Source organism: Oryx dammah, unplaced genomic scaffold (genome assembly GCF_014754425.2).
Source record: "Oryx dammah isolate SB20612 unplaced genomic scaffold, SCBI_Odam_1.1 HiC_scaffold_26, whole genome shotgun sequence".
Lineage (NCBI taxonomy): Eukaryota > Metazoa > Chordata > Mammalia > Artiodactyla > Bovidae > Oryx > Oryx dammah.
In genome coordinates this window covers 100,167,861-100,192,216 of record NW_024070210.1, presented here as the reverse complement: position 1 = coordinate 100,192,216, position 24,356 = coordinate 100,167,861, and the positions used below count along the sequence as shown (strand labels likewise).

Genomic DNA, 24,356 nt, shown 5'->3' with positions numbered 1-24,356 from the left:
ATCTAGAGGGTGGTGTTGATTTAGTGTTTTATCAGGCCACCCAGGTTTCTAGTTTTACTTCCCTTGTTGTTCCAGGCTTGGCCAGTGCTTAACTCAATTAAGACAAAGGTAGAGAGTGAGCCCCAAGCATTGTGGGCCTCAGCATCTGCCCACACTGCTGTCATACCGGCTCCAGCCTGGTGTCCCCGTTCTGATCCCCAAGTTTCAATGTTACGTTGTTTCCTGGGCCTGACTCCCTTCCTTGGAAACCTTCCAGCCCTCAGTCCATGGAGAACTTGGCTTGCCTAGTTCTTATTTTCTCACCTCTAGGGAGGGAAATTCTAGGTTTGAGCTTCTGCCTAATGGCTGGGATTCTACGCTCTTCTGACAGACTTAATGATGTTGAGCACTTCAGAGCATTGCCAGCTCCCTTGACATCAGATCCTTGGCTTGGCCTCTGCCTTTCAGTCCACCATGACCACACACACACACACACACACACACAGATGCTTAATCAAAGATGCATGAACAACAAATATCAGGTAGTATTCAAAATTGATAATGAAAAACAACACTGTTCTGTCTGCCCCTCTTTACTTCCTGTTCTTTTTTGTACAACACTTATAATACTGTTACATATTTCTTTTCATTTGCCTTCATAATAATTTGCTTGTGTTGCTGTTTCTTCCATTTTACTTTATCATAGATACTATGTAATGATTTTCTACAAAGGAATACATGAATTTAGTGTCCCTCCCCAAACATGCATTACCTCCCCTTTACCCACTCTCCTAATTATAATTTTTTGTTAGATTGTTATTCAGATTGCTTGTTATGTGAGAGGAAAAAACAACTTCCTTGCTAATTCTACTTTTACCAGTTCTATGTAACTGGTATACCGTGTTTCTGTTCTTGTGAAAGCTTTTTTGTGGACTCCAGTAGATTCCTGAGAAAGCATCCGTGATAGATAAATGTTTTGAGAAATGTCATAATTCTGCCACTTCATTTGATTGATAGACCGGGCATAGAAATTGAAGTTGGAAATTATTCTCTCTAGGAATTTTGAAGTGATCGTTTCAGAGTCTTCCAGCACCCAGAATTGTAATCTAAAAAGTTCTGTTATGATATCCAATCCTTTGTATGAGATCCCTTGTTATATCTCTTTTACTCTTCTGGAAGCTTTTAGAATCCTCTTTACCCAGTGTTCTGACATCTCGTGTTTATGTGTCTTCTGTGGGTGTCAAGACTTCTTTTTAAGTCCATTATCCTGTCCCAAGAAGGACCCTCTCTTGTGGAAACTGATATCCTTCAGCTCTGGGAAATTTGTAAAACATATTTATGTTAGTTTTCTTCCTCTCTTATCTTCTCTGTGATTCTTTCTGGAAACCCTGTAATTTTAATATTGAATATTCTAAAATGATCTAATAATTTTATTTTGTCTCTTACATTTTCTAGTTCTTTGGTTTTTGTTTCTAGTGTTGCTGTCCTATTTCCTGGATTTTCCCAAAGTTACCTTGCATTTCTTTTATTAAAATTGTAGTTTTATTTCTTTTAATATCTAATATTTTTTATGTTGTTATTCTCTGGGTATCTTTTTGAAACCTCCCTTTTCTGCTTCCATGAATATCATATCATTGTTTAACTCTATACAGAGCCCCATGATAGTTCTGAGGATGTTTTCTTATGTTCCGGCATGATTTCTCAGTTTCCTCTAAGCAGTTTTTTCTTTTAGCATTCATTTTTGTCTTTATCTTTTATAGATGCTCTCTTCAAATATCCAGTTGTTGCTGCCTGTCTACTCATACTGAAAAGTAAGGCACAGCAGAGCTGCTTAGAAATTGTGTGTGTGTGTGTGTGTGTGTGTGTGTTTAGGAATGGAGGACTTATGAGTCAGTGGGCTTCACCATAGCTGCCTGCAATATGCAAGTGTTTTCTTCTTTTGGGGGGCCATGCTATTTGGCATATGGGATCTTAGTTCCTGACCAAGGATTGAACTCATGCCCTCTGCATTGGAAGGGCAGAGTCTTAACCACTGGACCATCAGGAAAGTCCCTGAAGGTATTTTCTTTTGTCCCAGGTAACATCTCCAGAGGGACATTCTTCCATCTCCTGCCTGGATGGTATAATACTGATAACAAGGGTTCTCAGAGCTGAGTGGGGTAACAGGAGCCCAATGTGCTATCATTCAACATGTAGACTTAATGTCCTGTTTTCAGGACAGAACCCTTATCCTCTGAGTGGTGACACTGAATCCAAAATCAATTTGGGATCAACTTCTTTAGAAAATAAACTTCTAGTTTTCTTCCTTGGACGAGGGAACTCGACTGTGCTGGGTTGGGAAGGAAACTGGGGATCTCGCAGCTTCTTAACATCATCTTCAATTAATCTACTTTTTTGGAGCTTTACCTTCATTCCTTGGCTCTCCTGTTTCTGAGCCTGGCCAAGGTATCATTTCACTTTGGCTTTTCTGGTGAGCTGAATCCACTCATCCATCTGCCTGGTAACTTCTGAAATTAAGTTCTAATCTGTCCTTGACATTACACAATCAGTTCTCATTGTTTGCAGAAATTATGTTCTATAAAGTCGCTCCAAACTCGAAAAAGCAAGAGAGTTCCAGAAAAACATCTATTTCTGCTTTATTGACTATTCCAAAGGCTTTGACTGTGTGGATCACAATAAACTGTGGAAAATTCTGAAAGAGATGGGAATACCAGACCACCTGACCGGCCTCTTGAGAAACCTATATGCAGGTCAGGAAGCAACAGTTAGAACTGGACATGGAACAACAGACTGGTTCCAAACAGGAAAAGGAGTATGTCAAGGCTGTATATTGTCACCCTGCTTATTTAACTGATATGCAGAGTACATCATGAGAAACGCTGGGCTGGAAGAAGCACAAGCTGGAATCAAGATTGCTGGGAGAAATATCAATAACCTCAGATATGCAGATGACACCACCCTTATGGCAGAAAGTGAAGAGGAACTAAAAAGCCTCTTGATGAAAGTGAAAGAGGAGAGTGAAAAAGTTGGCTTAAAGCTCAACATTCAGAAAACTAAGATCATAGCATCTGGTCCCATCCCTTCATGGCAAATAGATGAGGAAACATTGGAAGCAGTGTCAGACTTTATTTTTGGGGGCTCCAAAATCACTGCAGATGGTGATTGCAGCCGTGAAATTAAAAGACGCTTACTCCTTGGAAGGAGAGTTATGACCAACCTAGACAGCATATTGAAAAGCAGAGACATTACTCTGTCAAACAAAGGTCCATCTAGTCAAGGCTATGACTTTCCCAGTGGTCATGTATGGATGTGAGAGTTGGACTATAAAGAAAGCTGAGAACGAAGAATTGATGCTTTTGAACTGTGGTGTTGGAGAAGACTCTTGAGAGTCCCTTGGACTGCAAGGAGATCCAACCTACCCATCCTAAAGGAGCTCAGTCCTGGGTGTTCATTTGTAGGACTGATGCTGAAGCTGAAACTCCAATACTTTGGCCACCTGACACGAAGAGCTGACTCATTTGAAAAGACCCTGATGCTGGGAAAGATTGAGGGCAGGAAGAGAAGGGGAGGACAGAGGATGAGATGGTTGATGACATCACTGACTTGATGGACATGGTTTGGGTGGACTCCAGGAGTTGGTGATGGACAGAGAGGCCTGGCATGCTATTGTTCATGAGGCCACAAAGAGTTGGACATGACTGACTGAACTGAACTGAACTGAACCATTACTCTGAGGAGAAATACAGGTTTAGGTACCTGCAAATCTCATCAACTAATGGATACATAACTTTGCATTTCATGCATTTCTGTTTGAAGACATCTTGTTTATACATAGGATTAATTCATTAACATTGAACTTAGGTTCAGTGAAGTTTATCCATCACACATGTTCCATATGGTGCCTCACAGCCTTCTCATACTTAGGAACCTAGAGAACCCTTCAGCAGTACTTGGGGGCCATTTTAAACAGTAAAATCACCAACCTAAAGAAAGTGTCACTAAATAGAAGATTAAAATGATGCTTAGTTTACACTGTGAGAGCTGAAGCAAGAAGACAGGGGGTCTCCTTTTTCAGCCTCAGTTGAACATATGAGCATCAGGAGACCAGATTTTTACCACCTTGAGCATGTCCACAAATGACAGTGAGAGCACCATGTATATTGATGTTAGGTTTAGAATAAGTTTACAAAACAGAGAATCTGCAAATAAGGAGAACCAACCATAGTTTTATACTCTTTTTTTATTCCTTTATATTTTTACAGTGGCTTCAGGAACAATCAAAGGGAAATAAGTAAGATAAATTAGCATATTAAACGTGCCACATTTAACTGGATGTCTGCCGTTCCTCCTAGTTAGTTTGTGTGGGACCCACCTACACTTCTTGACTGCAGTGGCATGTCAGACATCCCAGCTTAGGCTGCCTCTTCCATCCTTATGCTCCCCCACTGGGCTCATCCAGGTGTATGTAACACTACTCAGGTGGTCCAGGTCCTCTGTGACAAACTGGTCACAGAATACTGATGGCAACAGATGGGTTTTCATAAATCCCATATCAGTGGTGTGTTAGACCTGGCTCATGCTGCTGCTGCTGCTAAGTTGCTTCAGTCGTGTCTGACTCTGTGCGACCCTATAGATGGCAGCCCACCAGGCTCCACCGTCCCTGGGATTCTCCGGGCAAGAACACTGGAGTGGGTTGCCATTTCCTTCTCCAGTGCATGAAAGTGAAAAGTGCAAGTGAAGTTGCTCAGTCATGTCCGACTCTTCACGACCCCATGGACTGCAACCTACCAGGCTCCTCTCTGTCCATAGGATTTTCCAGGCAAGAGTACTGTAGTGGGACCTGGCTCATACTGGCTAACAAAAGCCAATCACTAATTTTTGAGGAATTTTGTGTGGTTACTGTTACACAGAACCGTTGTTAAAAATCATATCATATACGCTTACAATTTAATTATATTAACATCAAGATATGCGAGAGCTGGCTCACTGAGCACGGGAGGCTGCCAGGGCCGGCTCACTGAGCACGGCCAGCTGCAAGAGCTGGCTCACTGAGCACGGCCAAGAGGAGCTACCCACGTCTGAGGTCAGGGGCAGCGGCCTAGAGTGACAGGCTGCAACGGCACAGGAACGGCCAAGAGGAGCTACCCTGTGTCCGACGTCAGGGGCAGCAGCCGAGAGGAGGTACCCTGCGTCCGAGGTCAGTGGAGCCGGGAGGAGCTACCCCGCGTCCAAGGTCAGGAGCGACAGCCGGAAGGAAACACCCTGCATCCAAGGTCAGGGGCAACGGCCGAGAGGAGTTATCCCACGTCCGAGGTCAGGGGTGACCGGGAGGAGACACCCCGCGTCCGAGGTCAGGGGTGGCTGGGAGAAGCCACCTCGTGCCTGAGGTCAGGGGCGGTGACCCTGAGGAGCCACCCATGCTGGAGGCCAGGGCCCACAGCCAGGAGGAGCAACCCAAGGAGCAGTGGCTGTGCAGGCACAGGAGGGCCTAGAGGAGCTATCCCACGTTCAAGGTCAGGAACGGTGGCGGTAAGGAGATACCCCTCATCCAAGGTAAGGAGCAGCGGCTGTGCTTTGCTGGAGCAGCTGTGAAGAGATACCCCCATGTCCAAGGTAAGAGAAGCCCAAGTAAGATGGTAGGTGTTGGAAGAAGGCATAAGAGGACAGACACACTGAAACCATACTCACAGAAAACTAGTCGATCTAATCACACTAGGACCACAGCCTTGTCTAACTCAATGAAACCAAGCCATGCCCCCGGGGCAACCCAAGACAGGCGGGTCATGGTGGAGAGGTCTGACAGAACATGGTCCACTGGAGAAGGGAGTGGCAAGCCACTTCAGTATTCTTGCCTTGAGAACCCCATGAATAGTATGAAAAGGCAATATGATAGGATACCAAAAGACGAAATCCCTAGGTCATTAGGTGCCCAATATGCTACTGGAGATTAGAGGAGAAATAACTACAGAAAGAACGAAGGGATGGAGCCAAAGCAAAAAGAATACCCATTGTGGATGTGACTGGTGATAGAAGCAAGATCCGTTGCTGTAAAGAGCAATATTGCATAGGAACCTGGAATGTCAGATCCATCAATCAAGGCAAATTGGAAGTGGTCAAACAAGAGATGGCAAGGGTGAATGTTGACATTCTAGGAATCAGCGAACTAAATGGACTGGAATGGGTGAATTTAACTCAGATGACCATTATATCTACTACTGCGGGCAGGATTCCCTCAGAAGAAATGGAATAGCCATCATGGTCAACAAAAGAGTCTGAAATGCAGAACTTGGATGCAGTCTCAAAAATGACAGAATGATCTCTGTTCATCTCCAAGGCAAACCATTCATATCATAGTTATCCAAGTCTATGCCCCAACCAGTAATGCTGAAGAAGCTGAAGTTGAACGGTTTTATGAAGACCTACAAGACCTTTTAGAACTAACACCCAAAAAAGATGTCCTTTTCATTATAGGGGACTGGAATGCAAAAGTAGGAAGTCAAGAAACACCTGGAGTAACAGGCAAATTTGGCCTAGAAATGCAGAATGAAGCAGGGCAAAGACTAATAGAGTTTTGCTAAGAAAATGCACTGGTCATAGCAAACACCCTCTTCCAACAACACAAGAGAAGACTCTACACATGGACATCACCAGATGGTCAACAGCGAAATCAGATTGATTATATTCTCTGCAGCCAAAGATGGAGAAGCTCTATACAATCAACAAAAACAAGACCAGGAGCTGACTGTGGCTCAGATCATGAACTCCTTATTACCAAATTCAGACTCAAATTGAAGAAAACAGGAGGAACCGCTAGACCATTCAGGTATGACCTAAATCAAATCCCTTATGATTATACAGTGGAAGTGAGAAATAGGTTTAAGGGCCTAGATCTGATAGATAGAGTGCCTGATGAACTATGGACTGAGGTTCGTGACATTGTGTAGGAGACAGGGCTCCAGACCATCCCCATGGAAAAGAAATGCAAAAAAGCAAAATGGCTGTCTGGGGAGGCCTTTATAGCTATGAAGAGAAGAGAGTCGAAAAGCAAAGGAGAAAAGGAAATAGAGAGGCATCTAAATGCAGAGTTCCAAAGAATAGCAAGAAGAGATAAGAAAGCATTTTTCAGTGATCAAAGCAAAGAAACAGAGGAAAACAACAGATTGGGAAAGACTAGAGATCTCTTCAAGAAAATTAGAGATACCAAGGGAACATTTCATGCAAAGATGGGCTCGATAAAGGACAGAAATGGTATGGACCTAACAGAAGCAGAATATATTAAGAAGAGGTGGCAAGAATACATGGAAGAACTGTACAAAAAAGATCTTCACGACCCAGATAGTCATGATGATATGATCACTAATCTAGAACCAGACATCTTGGAATGTGAAGTCAAGTGGGCCTTAGAAAGCATCACTATGAACAAAGCTAGTGGAGGTGATGGAATTCCAATTGAGCTGTTTCAAATCCTGAAAGATGATGCTGTGAAAGTGCTGCACTCAATATGCCAGCAAATTTGGAAAACTCAGCAGTGGCCACAGGACTGGAAAAGGCCAGTTTTCATTCCAATCCCAAAGAAAGGCAATGCCAAAGAATGTTCAAACTACCGCAGAATTGCACTCATCTCACATGCTAGTAAAGTAATGCTCAAAATTCTCCAAGCCAGGCTTCAGCAATACGTGAACCGTGAACTTCCTGATGTTCAAGCTGGTTTTAGAAAAGGCAAAGGAACCAGAGATGAAATTGCCAACATCCGCTGGATCATGGAAAAGCAAGAGAGTTCCAGAAAAACATCTATTTCTGCTTTATTGACTAGGCCAAATGACTAGTTATGACCAACCTAGATAGCATATTCAAAAGCAGAGACATTACTTTGTTGACTAAGGTCTGTCTAGTCAAGGCTATGGTTTTTCCTGTGGGCATGTATGGATGTGAGAGTTGGACTGTGAAGAAGCCTGAGCGCCAAAGAATTGATGCTTTTGAACTGTGGTGTTGGAGAAGACTCTTGAGAGTCCCTTGGACTCCAAGGAGATCCAACCAGTCCATTCTGAAGGAGATCAGCCCTGGGATTTTTTTGGAAGGAATGATGCTGAAGCTGAAACTCCAGTACTTTGGCCACCTCATGAGAAGAGTTGACTCATTGGAAAAATCTCTGATGCTGGGGGGGGATTGGGGGCAGGAGGAGAAGGGGACGACTGAGGACGAGATGGCTGGATGGATGACAGACTCGATGGACGTGAGTCTGAGTGAACTCCGGGAGATGGTGATGAACAGGGAGGCCTGGCGTACTGCAATTCATGGGGTCTCAAAGAGTCAGACACAACTGAGTGACTGACCTGAACTGAACTGAACATCAATATAATAAGCATTCAAAGTTCGTGACTTCCTAATTATTTACAATTGTGTGTATTTTTTTTTTCTTTTTGGCTATCTCACCCTGCTTTCAGGATCTTAGTTCTCCAAGCAGGAATTGAACCTGGGCTCTCTGAAGTGGAAGCTCAGAGTCCTAACCACTGGGCGACCAGGGAAGTCCCTTTTATCTAGGTTCTTGAGGTTATTTATGTCTCTTGTATCTCTCTGGTGAAAAAACTTTACTGTGGTATGATACTGCACATCTCTCCCAAATTCACATTCAGCGAAATGATCATGATAGTTTCAAATCAGCAGTGGCAGAAGTGTTTATACTATGGAAATCAGCAAGCACTCCAGATCTGGGCTTTTTCCCTCAAGGGAGCCAACCCATTGTTAAACATTCACCACTCACCCTCATAGCTTGAAAAATTGTGTGGAATTGAACAAAAATAGAAATTAACTGGCAAAGGCATTGGGGAAGGAGTCAGTTGCTAGAGCCAAACATATACATTAGCTACTTGGATGTTTCTTCAACAGAAATAAAGAAGAAGGGCTTCCTTAGCACCTCAGTGGTAAAAAGTGTCCTTGCCGGTGTGGGAGACATGGGTTCAACCCCTGATCCAGAAAGATCGCACATGCCTCAGAGCAGCTAAGTCCATGCGCCACAGCTCCTGAACCCGTATGCCCTGGAGCCCGTGCTCAGCAACAAGAGAAGCCACGGCTAGAGAAAAGCCCATGCAGCAATGAAGACCCAGCACAGAAAAAAATAAATAATTATTTTAAAAAGGAATAGAAGAAAAGTGGATATTCTTTTTAAAAACGAAAGAAAACAAAATGAAGACTGATAGACAGAGTCACAGTGTATTTATTATATTACAGAATTGGACCCAACTGAGCTTAAGGGTCTTGTATGTGTGAGCTTGGAAAAGCTAAACTTTTATCATTAACAGATGGGGATTAAAAATTATTTATACCTAGACAGAATCATATTGCCTAGGAAACTTAATATGTGTGAATAAGAAGTGATTGACCCATTTAGTAGGTTATTTCTCTGCCCAGTTAGTGCTGCTGTGAAATTAGAGTAAATGTTAGTATTTTCCCTGAACAATAGCTCTAGGGTAGTTTGTTGAAATAACTGTTGCAGGAAAATCCAGAAGGAAAAAAAAAAACACATTTAAAATTATTTTATGAAATTTCTACTAGTTGTAGATCATTGTGAAGTTCAATGATCAATACTGGTTTACAAAGTCAGTAAGTATTTTTAGGAGATTTAAATGTGTTAGACTTAACTTTAAATTCTTTCAACCAGCTGATTCCAAAGAGTGAAAAAAGCAAGTTGGCTGATATATCCCTAGAAAGACAGTTAGTTCAGTTCAAGTGCTCAGTCGTGTCTGACTCTGTGACTCCATGGACTGCAGCATGCCAGGCTCCCCTGTCCATCACCAACTCCCAGAGCTTGCTCGAACTCATGTCCATCGAGTCAGTGATGCCATCCAACCATCTCATCTCATCCTCTGTCAGAAAGAAAGTTAAGGTGGGGAAAATAAGTGTAGAAGGTAAAAATAGAAAATAGTAATGCTGCTGTCCTTCACAGCTATCATTGTCATGAAAAAAAAACTGCTTCTCCTTTAAAAATAGAATGATTTCTTTCCATAGTCACAAGCATATTTGTGTGTAGGGGAAAGCATACCCCTGGGCCTACTGACATACTAATTGTTAGTTTTTGTCCCAAACTCTGGTTTGGCAACCCTTTAGTGTAATGTCTCTGAGGGAAGAAGAAAATTCAGGTTTATGTATTAAAGTGTGCTTCACAAATATAATCTTTGCATGAAGTGTTTAGCCCTTGAAGTAAATTGAAAGACTTCATAAAATTGCTCAAGGGATAAGGCCAAAATGCTTTTCCTGGGTTGTTTGGTATAATTTCCTCATTACAGAGACTTTGTGAATATTCCTATCAGTATCTTTTTTCCTTTTCTTTATTTGAACTGTTCCCACATCGTGTCTCACTTGCTTTTAGTGTTGTTGGTGGTGCATCTGCTCTTTTCTTCCATGGGCACCCTAAAATTATTTTTCTAAATTTCCGTGTTAATCTTAAATATCCATAATCTTTGGCACAGTCAGTGATTGTTTATCAATTGAGATATAATTTGCATAACATACAATTTGCCATTTTAAAATGGACAAGCCAGTGGTTTGTAATATAGCTGCTGTGTGGTGCGGCCATCCCCACACACTGTTTAATGTCAGAACATCTCCATCACCCCCAAAAGGAATTCCGTTTCCTGTTGGCAGTTACCTTTTCAGTTCCCTTGCATATATATCTAGAGTGGAATTGCTGGGTCGTGGCAGTTCTATATTGAACTGTTTGAGGAACCACCCAATTATTTTCCAGTGAATTCATCTCTGCTGCTCTTTTACCCTTACATCCTTCATTGTTTGGTTCTCTCCAAATATCCCTCCCTAGCTGGTTGTGCCAGTTGTGCTATTCTGTGAGGAAGCAATCCATCCTGCCTCTGGGATAAGGTGCCGCTTGACAGAGCAAGCAAGTTGCTGATTTTTGTTTTGTTTTGCTTCTCTGCAGCTTGTCAAGAAATATTCATGTAAAGACTTTTATATTCCCAGAACGGCTATATGTAGACGCAGTTGTGGTTACAGGTCTACACTGACTTCATGTTGATAAATGGCTACACTCTGTGTTTACTTACTTGATGATGAGATTGTATCACAACTTGTTAGCTGCTCTCCTGTGAGGCACTGCACTCAGAGCTTTACATACATTATTTTATTTAAAACCCACAATATGCTTCTGAGGTGAATATTTTAAGTTCCCTTCTCACTTGGCCAGGCCAAATTTTATTTTTTTAATATAAATTTATTTATTTTAATTGGAGGCTAATTACTTTACAATATTATATTGGTTTTGCCATACATTGACATGAATCCACTGTGGGTGTACATGTGTTCCCCACCTGAGTGCCCCTCCCACCTCTCTCCCCACACCATCCCTCTCGGTTATCCCAGTGCACCAGCCCCGAGCACCCTGTATCATGCATCAAACCTGGACTGGCGATTCGTTTCATATATGATAATATACATGTTTCAATGCCATTCTCCCAAACCATCCCACCCTCTCCCTCTCCCACAGAGTCCAAAACACTGTTCTATACATCTCTGTCTCTTTTGCTGTCTCACATACAGGGTTATTGTTACCACCTTTCTAAATTCCATATATATGTGTTAGTATACTGTACTGGTGTTTTTCTTCCTGCCTTACTTCACTCTGTATAATAGGCTCCAGTTTCTTCCACCACATCAGAACTGATTCAAATGTATTCTTTTTAATGGCTGAGTAATACTCCATTGTGTATATGTACCACAGCTTTCTTATCCATTCATCTTCTGATGGACATCTAGGTTGCTTCCATGTCCTGGCTGTTGTAAACAGTGCTGCGATGAACATTGGGGTACACGTGTCTCTTGCAATTATGGTTTCCTCGGTGTGTATGCCCAGCAGTGGGATTGCTGGGTTGTATAGCAGCTCTATTTCCAGTTTTGTAAGGAATCTCCACACTGTTCTCCATAGTGGCTGTACTAGTTTGCATTCCCACCAACAGTGTAAGAGGGTTCCTTTTTCTCCACACCCTCTCCAGCATTTATTGTTTGCAGACTTTTGGACAGCAGCCATTCTGACTGGCATGAAATGTGGTTTTGATTTGCATTTCTCTGATAATGAGTGATGTTGAGCATCTTTTCATGTATTCGTTAGCCATCTGTATGTCTTCTTTGGAGAAATGTCTATTTAGTTCTTTGGCCCATTTTTTGATTGGGTCGTTTATTTTTCTGGAATTGAGCTGCAGGAGTTGCTTGTATATTTTTGAGATTAATTCTTTGTCAGTTGCTTCATTTGCTATTATTTTCTCCCATTCTGAAGACTGTCTTTTCACCTTGCTTATAGTTTCCTTTGTTGTGCAGAAGCTTTTAATTTTACTTTGGTCCCACTTGTTTATTTGTGCTTTTATTTCCAATATTCTGGGAGGTAGGTCATAGAGGATCCTGCTGTGATTTATGTTGGAGTGTGTTTTGCCTATGTTCTCCTCTAGGAATTTTATAGTTTCTGGTCTTAGGTTTAGATCTTTAATCCATTTTGAGTTTATTTTTGTGTATGGTGTTAGAAAGTGTTCTAGTTTCATTCTTTTACAAGTGGTTGACCAGTTTTCCCAGCACCACTTTTTAAAGAGATTGTCTTTTCTCCATTATATATTCTTGCCTCCTTTGTCGAAGATAAGGTGTCCATAGGTGTGTGGATTTATCTCTGGGGTTTCTATTATGTTCCATTAATCTATATTTCTGTCTTTGTGCCAGTACCATACTGTCTTGATGACTGTGGCTTTGTAGTAGAGCCTGAAGTCAGACAGGTTGATTCCTTTAGTTCCATTCTTCTTTCTCAAGATTTCTTTGGTTTTTGGAGACTTTTTGTATTTCCATACAAATTGTGAAATTATTTGTTCTAGGTCTGTGAAAAATACCATTGGTAGCTTGATAGAGATTGCATTGAATCTAAAGATTGCTTTGGGTCGTACACTCATTTTCACTATATTGATTCTTCTGATCCATGAACACAGTATATTCCTCCATCTATTTGTGTCCTCTTTGATTTCTTTCACCAGTGTTTTATAGTTTTCTATATATAGGTCTTTAGTTTCTTTAGGTAAATATATTCCTAAGTATTTTATTCTTTTCGTTGCAATGGTGAATGGAATTGTTTCCTTAATTTCTCTTTCTGTTTTCTCATTGTTAGTGTATAGGAATGCAAGGGATTTCTGTGTGTTGATTTTATATCCTGCAACTTTACTATATTCATTGATTAGCTCTAGTAATTTTCTGGTGGAGTCTTTAGGGTTTTCTATGTAGAGGATCATGTCATCTGCAAACAGTGAGAGTTTTACTTCTTCTTTTCCAATTTGGATTCCTTTTATTTCTTTTTCTGCTCTGATTGCTTTGGCCAAAACTTCCAAAACTATGTTGAATAGTAGTGGTGAGTTGTCTTGTTCCTGACTTTAGGGGAAATGCTTTCAATTTTTCACCATTGAGGATAATGTTTGCTGTGGGTTTGTCATATATAGCTTTTATTATGTTGAGGTATGTTCCTTCTATTCCTGCTTTCTGGAGGGTTTTTATCATAAATGGATGTTGAGTTTTTTCGAAGGCTTTTTCTGCATCTACTGAGATAATCATATGGCTTTTATTTTTCTATTTTTTAATGTGATGTATTACATTGATTGATTTGTAGATATTGAAGAATCCTTGCATCTCTGGGATAAAGCCCACTTGGTCATGATGTATGATCTTTTTAATATGTTGTTGAATTCTGTTTGCTAGAATTTGGTTAAGGATTTTTGCATCTCTGTTCATCAGTGATATTGGCCTGTAGTTTTCTTTTTTGTGGCATCTTTGTCTGGTTTTGGTATTAGGGTGATGGTGGCCTCATAGAATGAGTTTAGATGTTTACCTTCCTCTGCAATTTTCTGCAAGTGTTTGAGTAGGATAGGTGTTAGCTCTTCTCTAAATTTTTGGTAGAATTCAGCTGTGAAGCCATCTGGTCCTGGGCTTTTGTTTGCTGGAAGATTTCTGATTACAGTTTCAATTTCTATGCTTGTGATCAGTCTCTTAAGATTTTCCATTTCTTCCTGGTTCAGTTTTGGAAAGTTGTACTTTTCTAAGAATTTGTCCATTTCTTCCAAGTTGTCCATTTTATTGGCATATAGTTGCTGATAGTAGTCTCTTATGATCCTTTGTATTTCTGTGTTGTCTGTTGTGATCTCTCCATTTTCATTTCTAATTTTATTGATTTGATTTTTCTCCCTTTGTTTCTTGATGAGTCTGGCTAATGGTTTGTCAATTTTATTTATCTTCTCAAAGAACCAGCTTTTGGCTTTACTGGTTTTTGCTATGGTCTCTTTTGTTTCTTTTGCATTTATTTCTGCCCTAATTTTTTTGTTGTTGTTGTTGCATTTTTTTTTTTATTTTAATTTTTTATTTTTACTTTATTTTACTTTACAATACTGTATTCGTTTTGCCATACATTGACATGAATCCACCACAGGTGTACATGCGTTCCCAAACATGAACCCCCCTCCCACCTCCCTCCCCATAACATCTCTCTGGGTCCTCCCCGTGCACCAGCCCCAAGCATCCTGTATCCTGCATCGGACATAGACTGGCGATTCATTTCTTACATGATAGTATACATGTTTCGATGCCATTCTCCCAAATCATCCCACCCTCTCCCTCTCCCTCAGAGTCCAAAAGTCCGCTCTACACATCTGTGTCTCCTCTGCTGTCTCGCATACAGGGTCATCATTGCCATGTTTCTAAATTCCATATATATGTGTTAGTATACTGTATTGGTGTTTTTTCTTCTGGCTTACTTCACTTTGTATAATTGGCTCCAGTTTCATCCATCTCATTAGAACTGATTCAAATGTATTCTTTTTCATGGCTGAGTAATACTCCATTGTGTATATGTACCACAGCTTTCTTATCCATTCATCTGCTGATGGGCATCTAGGTTGCTTCCATATCCTGGCTATTATAAACAGTGCTGTGATGAACATTGGGGTACATGTGTCTCTTTCAATTCTGGTTTCCTCAGTGTGTATGCCCAGCAGTGGGATTGCTGGGTCATAAGGCAGTTCTATTTCCAGTTTTTTAAGGAATCTCCACACTGTTCTCCATAGTGGCTGTACTAGTTTGCATTCCCAACAGTGTAAGAGGGTTCCTTTTTCTCCACACCCTCTCCAGCATTTATTGCTTGCAGTCTTTTGGATCGCAGACATTCTGACTGGTGTGAAGTGGTACCTCATTGTGGTTTTGATTTGCATTTCTCTAATAATGACTGATGTAGAGCATCTTTTCATGTGTTTGTTAGCCCTCTGTATGTCTTCTTTGGTATTTCTGCCCTAATTTTTAAGATTTCTTTCCTTCTACTAACCCTGGGGTTCTTCATTTCTTCCTTTTCAAGTTGCTTTAGGTGTAGAGTTAGTTTATTTATTTGACTTTTTTCTTGTTTCTTGAGGTAAGCCTGTATTGCTATGAACCTTCCCCTTAGCACTGCTTTTACAGTGTCCCACAGCAGGGAAACAGTGGAAACAGTGTCAGATTTTATTTTGGGGGGCTCCAAAATCACTGCAGATGGTGTTGCAGCCATGAAATTAAAAGATGCTTACTCCTTGGAAGAAAAGTTATGACCAACCTAGATAGCATATTCAAAAGCAGAGACATTACTTTGCCAACAAAGGTCCGTCTAGTCAAGGCTATAATTTTTCTGGTGGTCATATATGGATGCGAGATTTGGACTGTGAAGAAAGCTCTGCACCAAAGAATTGATGATTTTGAACTGTGGTGTTGGAGAAGAAATCAAAAAAGAAATCAAAATATGCATAGAAATGAATGAAAATGAAAACACAACAACCCAAAACCTGTTCAATTCAGTTCAGTTCAGTCGCTCAGTCATGTCCAACTCTTTGTGACCCCATGAATCACAGCACACCAGGCCTCCCTGTCCATCACCATCTCCTGGAGTTCACTCAAACTCATGTCCATTGAGAGTGAGAGTCCCTTGAGAGTCCCTTGGACTGCAAGGAGATCCAACCAGTCCATTCTAAAGGAGATCAGCCTTGGGTATTCTTTGGAAGGAATGATGCTAAAGCTGAAACTCCAATACTTTGGCCACCTCATGTGAAGAGTTGACTCATTGGAAAAGACTCTGATGCAGGGAGGGATTGAGGGCAGGAGGAGAAGGGGACAACCGAGGATGAGATGGCTGGATGGCATCACTGACTCAATGGACGTGAGTTTGAGTGAACTCCGGAAGTTGTTGATGGACAGGGAGGCCTGGTGTGCTGCGATTCATGGGGTCACAAAGAGTCAGACATGACTGAGCGACTGAACTGAACTGAATTGAACAGGTTTTGGGTTGTTGTGTTTTCATTTTCATTCATTTCTATGCATATTTTGATTTCTTTTTTGATTTCTTCTGTGACTTGCTGGTTATTCAGCAGCTTGTTGTTCAGCCTCCATATGTTGGAATTTTTAATAATTTTTCTCCTCTGAGATCTAATCTTACTGCATTGTGGTCAGAAGCTTGGAATGATTTCAATTTTTTTGAATTTACCAAGGCAATTTACCAAGATTTATGGCCAAGGTTGTGATCTATCCTGGAGAAGATTCCATGTGCACTAGGCCAAGTTCTAAATCAGTGAACACACTGCATGTGGATGGAGGTTGACTGTACATTAGGAAGGTGCTTTGAGGCTGGGCCCTCCAACTCCCTGGAAAAGTTAACCTATGACTGTTCACTCTAGTTTTGTCCTACTGCATTTAAAACCTGAGATCATACCTGAATATATCAAACATAAAGGGAAAAAGGTGGCCTTAGGAAGAACTACCATGCAGTTTCAAGTTCTATACCTAAAAAAATACACTAGGGAGAAAATGACCACAAAAACAGCATGCAGTTGCCTTCTCAACTCTGTAATATTTAAGTCTACTGTCCTTTATCACTAGGAAGATTGTTTCTTATTTTCACTTTAATATGGCATTGTAATGTTGTCCATTGCACATCATAAACCTAGAAAAATGTACACAAATGATTATTGGATTTTAGATTTCCAAGATGAAAATTCATTCTCTCCAAGGTGCATCTTCATTGTGGCTTTTCAAATGCAAATGCAGAAGCTGTTTTGTGCCTCAGTGGCCCTCCCTTGCTGCACGGTGCCAAGGGGAAGCCTTGAGTGCTTAGGTGACAAGGGTATAAGCTGTAGCAGCTTTTCCCTAAATGGAAGCTCGGCCGCTGGTAGCATAGTAACAAACAGTTCTACATTGTGAATAGATTTGCCCAAGATGCCTATGAATTTTAAAACACATTACAAGAGTTTTTAGAAAGACACGTCATAGGCAAAAGCATTAAAGGGTAATTTAGATGAGAAAAAGTTCAAATAGCCAATTTTGTTGTTAAGTTGCTAAGTCGTGTCCAACTCTTTGCAACCCCATGGACTGCAGCACACCAGGCTTCCCTGTCCTTCACCATCTCCCAGAGTTTGCTCAAACTCATGTCCATTGAGTCAATGGATGGCTGCACTCCACTGTCCATCTCCTCCACTGTCACCCCCTTCCCTTCCTGCCCTCAGTCGTTCCCAGCATCAGAGTCTTTTCCAATGAATTTGTTTTTCCCATCAGGTGGCCAAAGTATTGGAGCTTCAGCATCAGTCCTTCTAATGAATATCAGGACTGATTTCCTTTAGGATTGAGTGGTTTGATTTCCTTCCTGTCCAAGGGACACCCAAGAGTCTTCTCTGGCCCGCAGTTTGAAAGCATCAATTGTTTGGCAATCAACCTTCTTTATGGTCCAACTTTCACATCCGTACATGATTAATGGAAAAGCCATAGCTTTCACTATATGGACTTTGTCAGGAAAGTGATGTTTCTGCTTTTTAATACTCTGTCTCAGTTTGTCATAGCTTTTCTTCCAAAGAGCAAGTGTCTTTTAATATCACTGCAGTTACCATCTGCAGTGGTTTTGGAGCCCAAGAAAATAAAATCTGTCACTGTTTCCACTTTTCCCCTTCTATTTTCTATGAAGTGATGGCACTGGATGCCATGATCTTAATGATTTGAATGTTAAATTTAAAGGCAGCTTTTTTCACTGTCCTCTTTCACCCTCATCAAGAGGCTCTTTAGTTCCTCTTCATTTTCTGCCATTAAAAATGGTATCATCTGCATATTTGAGGTTGTTGATATTTCTCCTGGCAACCTGAATTCCAGCTTGTGATTCATCTAGCCCAGCCCTTCGAATGATGTACTCTGCATATAAATTAAATAAGCAGGATGATAGTGTACAGTCTTGACATACTCCTTTCCCAGTTTGGATCCATGTCTGGTTCTAACTGTTGCTTCTTGACCTGCATACAGGTTTCTCAGGAAGCAGGTAAAGTGGCCTGGTATTCCTGTCTTTTTAAGAATTTTCTAATAGAGAGTGTTGTTGTTGTTCAGTCATTCAGTCATCTCAGACTCTTTGCAACCCCATGGACTGCAGCACACCAGGCTTCTTTTAATTTTGTGGCTGTAGTCACTATCTGCAGTGATTTTGGAGCCGAAGAAAATAAAATTTGTCACTGTTTCCATTGTTTCCCCATCTATTTGCCATGAAGTGATGGCAACAGATGCTATGATCTTTGTTTTTTGAATGTTGTGTTGTGTTGTTTGTTTCTTTGTTTGTTTTCTGTCATATTCAGTTCAGTTCAGTTCAGTTGTTCAGTTGTGTCCGACTCTGCGACCCCATGGATCACAGCACGCCAGGCCTCCCTGTCCATCACCCACTCCCGGAGTTCACTCAAATTCTCGTTTTGTCATACTAATTTTTTATTAATATATTTCTTTTAATTTAAATTATTTATTTTAATTGGAGGCTAATTACTTTACAATATTGAATTGGTTTTGCCACACATCAACATGAATTTGCCATGGGCGTACACGTGTTCCCCATCCTGAACCCCCTTCCCACCGCCCTTCCCGTAGCATCCCTCCGGGTCATCCCAGTACACCAGCCCCAAGCATCCAGTATCGAACCTGGACTGGTGATTTGTTTCTTATATGATATTATACATGGTCCAGTGTTATTCCCCTAAATCGTCCCACCCTCTCCCTCTCCCACAGAGTCCAAAAGACTGTTCTGTACATCTCTGTGTCTTTTGCTGTCTCATATATAGGGTTATCATTACCATCTTTCTAAATTCCATATATATGCGTTAGTATACTGTATTGGTGTTTTTCTTTCTGCTTACTTCACTCTGTATAATAAGCTCCAGTTTCCTCCACCTCATTAGAACGGATTCAAATGTATTCTTTTTAATGGCTGAGTAATACTCCATTGTGTATATGTACCACAGCTTTCTTATCCGTTCATCTGCTGATGGACATCTAGGTTGCTTCCATGTCCTGGCTATTATAAACAGTGCTGTGATGAACATTGGGGTACACATGTCTCTTTCAATTCTTGTTTCTTCAGTGTGTATGCCCAGCAGTGGGATTTCTGGGTCATAAGGCAGTTCTATTCCCAGTTTTTTAAGGAATCTCCACACTGTTCTTAAACCAGCTTTTTCACTCTCCTCTTTCACCTTCATCAGGAAACACCACCTCCAAAAGCTTTAATATATCACAGGATCCCTTAGTCCAGAAGACCAGGAGAGCCCTTGCCTTTCCAGAATCTACCCTGAGGCCCTGTTTTGTGATCATCCCTGACCCTCCTCATAACAGAGCCTGACACCACTAGCAGGAAGAAATCTAAGAGTAATTAAAGAATGAAGAGTGAATGAGGGTGAGAGAAAGATAGGATCTTAAAACAGGAAAAAAAAAAAAAAAAAAAAGAGGAAAGGGGATCCATAGACCTGGATTCAAAGTTCAGTTCAGTCACTCAGTCATGTCCGACTCTTTGTGACCCCATGAACCACAGCACGCCAGGCCTCCCTGTCCATCAGCAACTCCTGGAATTTACCCAAACTCATGTCCATTGAGTCAGTGATGCCATATAACCATCTCATGCTCTGTTGTCCCCTTCTCCTCCTACCTTCAATCTTTCCCAACGTCGGGGTCTTTTCAAATGAGTCAGTGTTTGCATCAGGTGACCAGAATATTGGAGTTTCAGCTTCAACATCAGTCCTACAAATGAACACCCAGGACTGATTTCCCTTAGGACGGACTGGTTGGATCTCCTTGCAGTCCAAGGGACTCTCAAGAGTCTTCTCCAACACCAAAGTTCAAAAGCATCAGTTCTTTGGCGCTCACCTTTCTTTACAGTCCAACTCTCACATCCATACATGACTACTGGAAAAACCATAGCCTTGACTAGATGGACCTTTGTTGACAAAGTAATGTCTTTGCTTTTTAATATGCTGTCTAGGTTGATCATAACTTTCCTTCCAAGGAGTAAGCATCTTTTAATTTCATGGAATTCAAAGTAGATAGAAATAAATAGCCAATAGGTAAATAAAAAGGTAATTTAAAAAGTAGATAAAATGTAAAAAATGAAAAGGTAGATTAAAAAGCCAATAGGTAGATAAAAATCTCTTCAACTCTTGTTGTCAAAAATATAAACTAAAACTAGATATAAATTTTATCTATTTATTATTGAACAGGTAATATATGCCCATGCTATAAAATTTTAGAACACAAAATTATATGCAGTGAAATATATATTTCTCTCCTCCCATGCTCTTCTCCAGCCATCCTTTTCTCTTTCTCAAAGGTAACTATGGTTAAAAGTTTTTTATGGACTTCTTTAATGATTGTCCATGAACATGGGTGTGTGTATACATATACGTGCATACATATATATATGTCTGTGTATATATGGAAAATATATACATTCATAATATTACACACAATCTTCTTCACCATGCTTTCTCATGTAACAGCTATTGCAAATTTTTTTTCCACATGGATGCATATATATCTACCTCATTCTTTATCCACCTAACATTTTTTTAATAAAACTTTTCAACCATACAGAAAAGTTGAGACTTTATTCTTTTTAAAAGTTGTATAGTATTTCATTATGTAAATGCTCATGTTAACTAACAGTCTTCTATTGACATATATTTCAATTATCTCCCATCATTTGCCTTTATAAAATAATACTGTAGTAAAATCTTTATACATAGGTCATTTGAGAATGACCTAAGTATGACCTATGATATATGAGAATATAAATATGTTAATTCCCTAAGAGTGGAATTACTGGGTCAGGAATATATATATTTTTAGTTTTATAGATATTGCCAGACTTTTCCATGGAGATTGTATGCTTATAATAAGAGTATGTGAGAGTGGCTGTTATCCCACACTCTCACCTGAAGTGTTATCAAAAAATTTGATCTTTGTCAATTTTAATGAATAAAAACCAAAATGCTATTTTTTTCCTTTTTTTGGAAAATATTTTCATTTTATTTTAAAAAGTATTTTCTATTTATTTAATTACTTACTTTTGACTGTGCTAGGTCTTCATTGCTCTGCACCAGCTTTCCCTAGTTGTGGTGGGTGAGCTTCTCATTGTGATGGCTTCACTTAAGGTGAAACATGGACTCTCGGGTGCATGGGCTCAGTAGTTACAGCTCATGGGCTTAGTTGCCACGTATTACATGGGATCTTCTCAGGCCAGGGATCAAACTTTTGTTCCCTGCATTGACGGGTGGATTCTTTACCAGTGGACCATCAGAAAAGTTCCAGGAAAATATTTTTAAGTAAGATCATGCCCAGTGTTGGTGTAGGTGTGACCAAAAAAAAAAAAAAAAAGGATGATTCATACGTTTTGGTAAAAGTAAGATTGATTCAGCCTTTCTAAAGAACTTTTTAAGCTTCCCTCATGGCTCAGTGGGTAAAGAATCTGCCTGCAATGCAGGAGACCCAGGTTAAATTCCCGGGTCGGAAAGATCCTCTGGAGAAGGAAATGGCAACCCACTCTAGTATTCTTGCCTAGAGAATCCCTTGGACATAGAAGTCTGGAAGGCTATATTTCATGGGGTTGCAAGAGTCAGACACAACTTAGCAACTAAACCACCAACCATAGGAATGTTTAACATGTGGAAAAGTCCTTTCTAAGCATGCTTTTTTTGAACCAGAAATCCCACCCTTAACCTAAAAAAGTAATCAGACAAGTGCTTAAGAGAAAAATGATGGAAACAACTAAATAAATAGAGTTTTTAAACATATTATGCTATGGCTATACAATGGAGGCCTTGTTAGTATTAAAACATACACCGTGTGTGTGCTCAGTGGCTTGGTCATGTCCATCTCTTTGCAGTCCCATGGAGTGTAGCCCTCTGTCCATGGGATTCTCCAGGCAAGAATACTAGAGTGAGTTGCCATGCCCTCCTCCAGGGATCTTCCCAACCCAGGAATCAAACTCTCATCTCCTGCATCTCATACATTGGATTCTTTACCACTAGTGCCACCTGGGAAGCCCCACAAGATAGCCTGACTTATTGTCATGGAAAGATGTTTATTATTTTTTGGCTACATGAATACCCACGTTACAAAACAGTTCATACAGCATGATGCCATTTAATGGGAAGATATGAAGAGATAGAGAGATATCTAATTTGAGAAATAAATACCATAACATAGACAGAAGCAAATGTTGATCTACCTGTCTGTCCATGTATAGATATACCTGGAGCAATGTCTGCATAATGTACATGTTTGGAATGGGACATACTATCATTGTATACTATAAAAAATATAGATAATTTTTCTTTTTTTATTTCCTATATTAAAACAAATTTTTATCATTAGCATATGCTTTACTTCTTGTTAATGTCACAAAATAATACAGTGGAAAGAAAATTATGTGTGAAATCCATAGTACCAAATAATCTGTGTTTGTACATATAGTTGTAGTCCATTCATTTTTATGACTTAAGTCCACTGTGTGAGTGTAGCACAATTTCTTTATTTTATTATTATTATTATTTTAATCTTTTGGCCACACCACATAGCATGTGAGAGCTTAGTTTCCTGACCAGGAATGGAACCTGTGTCCCTGCATTGGCAGCGCAGTCTTAACTACTGGACCACCAGGGAAGTCCCCATAGCACAATTTCTTTATCCACTCTATTGTTGATAGAAAATAGAGAGTAGTAGAGTTTTGGGTATGTGCAAGAACATTCTTGACTTGTTTTCTGAAGGACACATCATGTGTTTCAGATAGCTTTGTAATTAGGGTGGAATTTCTAGGTTACAGTCTATGCATTTGTTAGCTTTAGTAGATGCTGGTGGATAGTTTTTTGACATTTTAACTGCTTGCAGTGTATGAAAAATTCTACTTGTTCCACATCCTTCCCATACTTGGGGTTGTGGTTATTTTTGATATGAGATATTGTCTTGGTAATCTCTTGACAATTTGAATTTCACTGATTACTTATGGGATTGAAATTCTATACCTATTGTCCATTTGGATAATGTCTGCTTTCTATGCCAGTTCATCTTTTGCTCATTTTCATGCTGAGTTATTATTTTTTACATATTAGAATTCTCTATAAATGCAAGAATCAAGGTGCATGTATAAAATATTTTCTCTTAAAACAGAAAAACCCATTGAATGTATTAAAAATCACTTATTCAGGTGACATTTATTGTCTGCCATGTATGGACCTCTGGTCTACATGTTGGAGAAGAGACACAGACCACTTAAACAGCCCTGTCTCATGATCTGACCTATAAGTTGTCCTGAGTATTGCAGTGGGCTGGGAGTGAATGAGGAGCACATGACTCCTAATTTTCTTTAAAATTACTAAATTTCAGTTGGTAAAAATTATCATGATGATTTTTGCTTAAATATTAAACAGTGTTACTAACAGAATCTGCAAGTTGCATTTTCATTGTTTCCAAGAAGGCTTTTATGCAAAACCAGTTTATTTTAATAAGGTTTGGAAATGAAGGTAAGAGCACACATCAAGGCTTTTCCAGTTGGCCACCTTCCAGAAAAGTACAAATACATGTTTTTAATTCTCAGGTGCAGAAGACAAGGATAACTACAGGGTTTTGCAGGGGAATCCCAGCCCCTGTTTCACCCTAGGGCCTTAGTCTTTATATAAAATGGCTGTGCAGGGTGGGGATGGGGTGGCAATGGCCCTGACCTGGCTTACTGTCATCTGTCTCCTGCATTCTGGCTCCCTTCGGTTCTGAGGAGCAGTTTGAAATCCACTGCCCAAGAGAACCCCTAAAACAACCAATATTCATGATCAGCAACCTTCACAGTTTGCCTCGATAAGCAGTTATTAAACTTTCTTGTCAGAATATCCTGAAGAGCTTGATAAAAAAAAACCAGCAGCTTCTAATTAATAATTTGGTAGGTCTGTGTTCATGCCTGATAATCCACATTTCTAACCAGTCTCCAGGTGGTGCAGATGCTGCTGTCCCAGGAACCACATTTTGAGAAACTCAGGCCCGTGGATATCCTACGGGATATTTGCTTC

General features: G+C 40.2%; 1 protein-coding gene across 1 annotated transcript in view; it reads left to right on the top strand.

Moving 5' to 3' along the window:
- The window catches only part of LOC120853761, a 167,731-nt gene that overhangs the window by 52,280 nt on the left and 91,095 nt on the right, over positions 1–24,356 (top strand). The window lies entirely within an intron of this gene.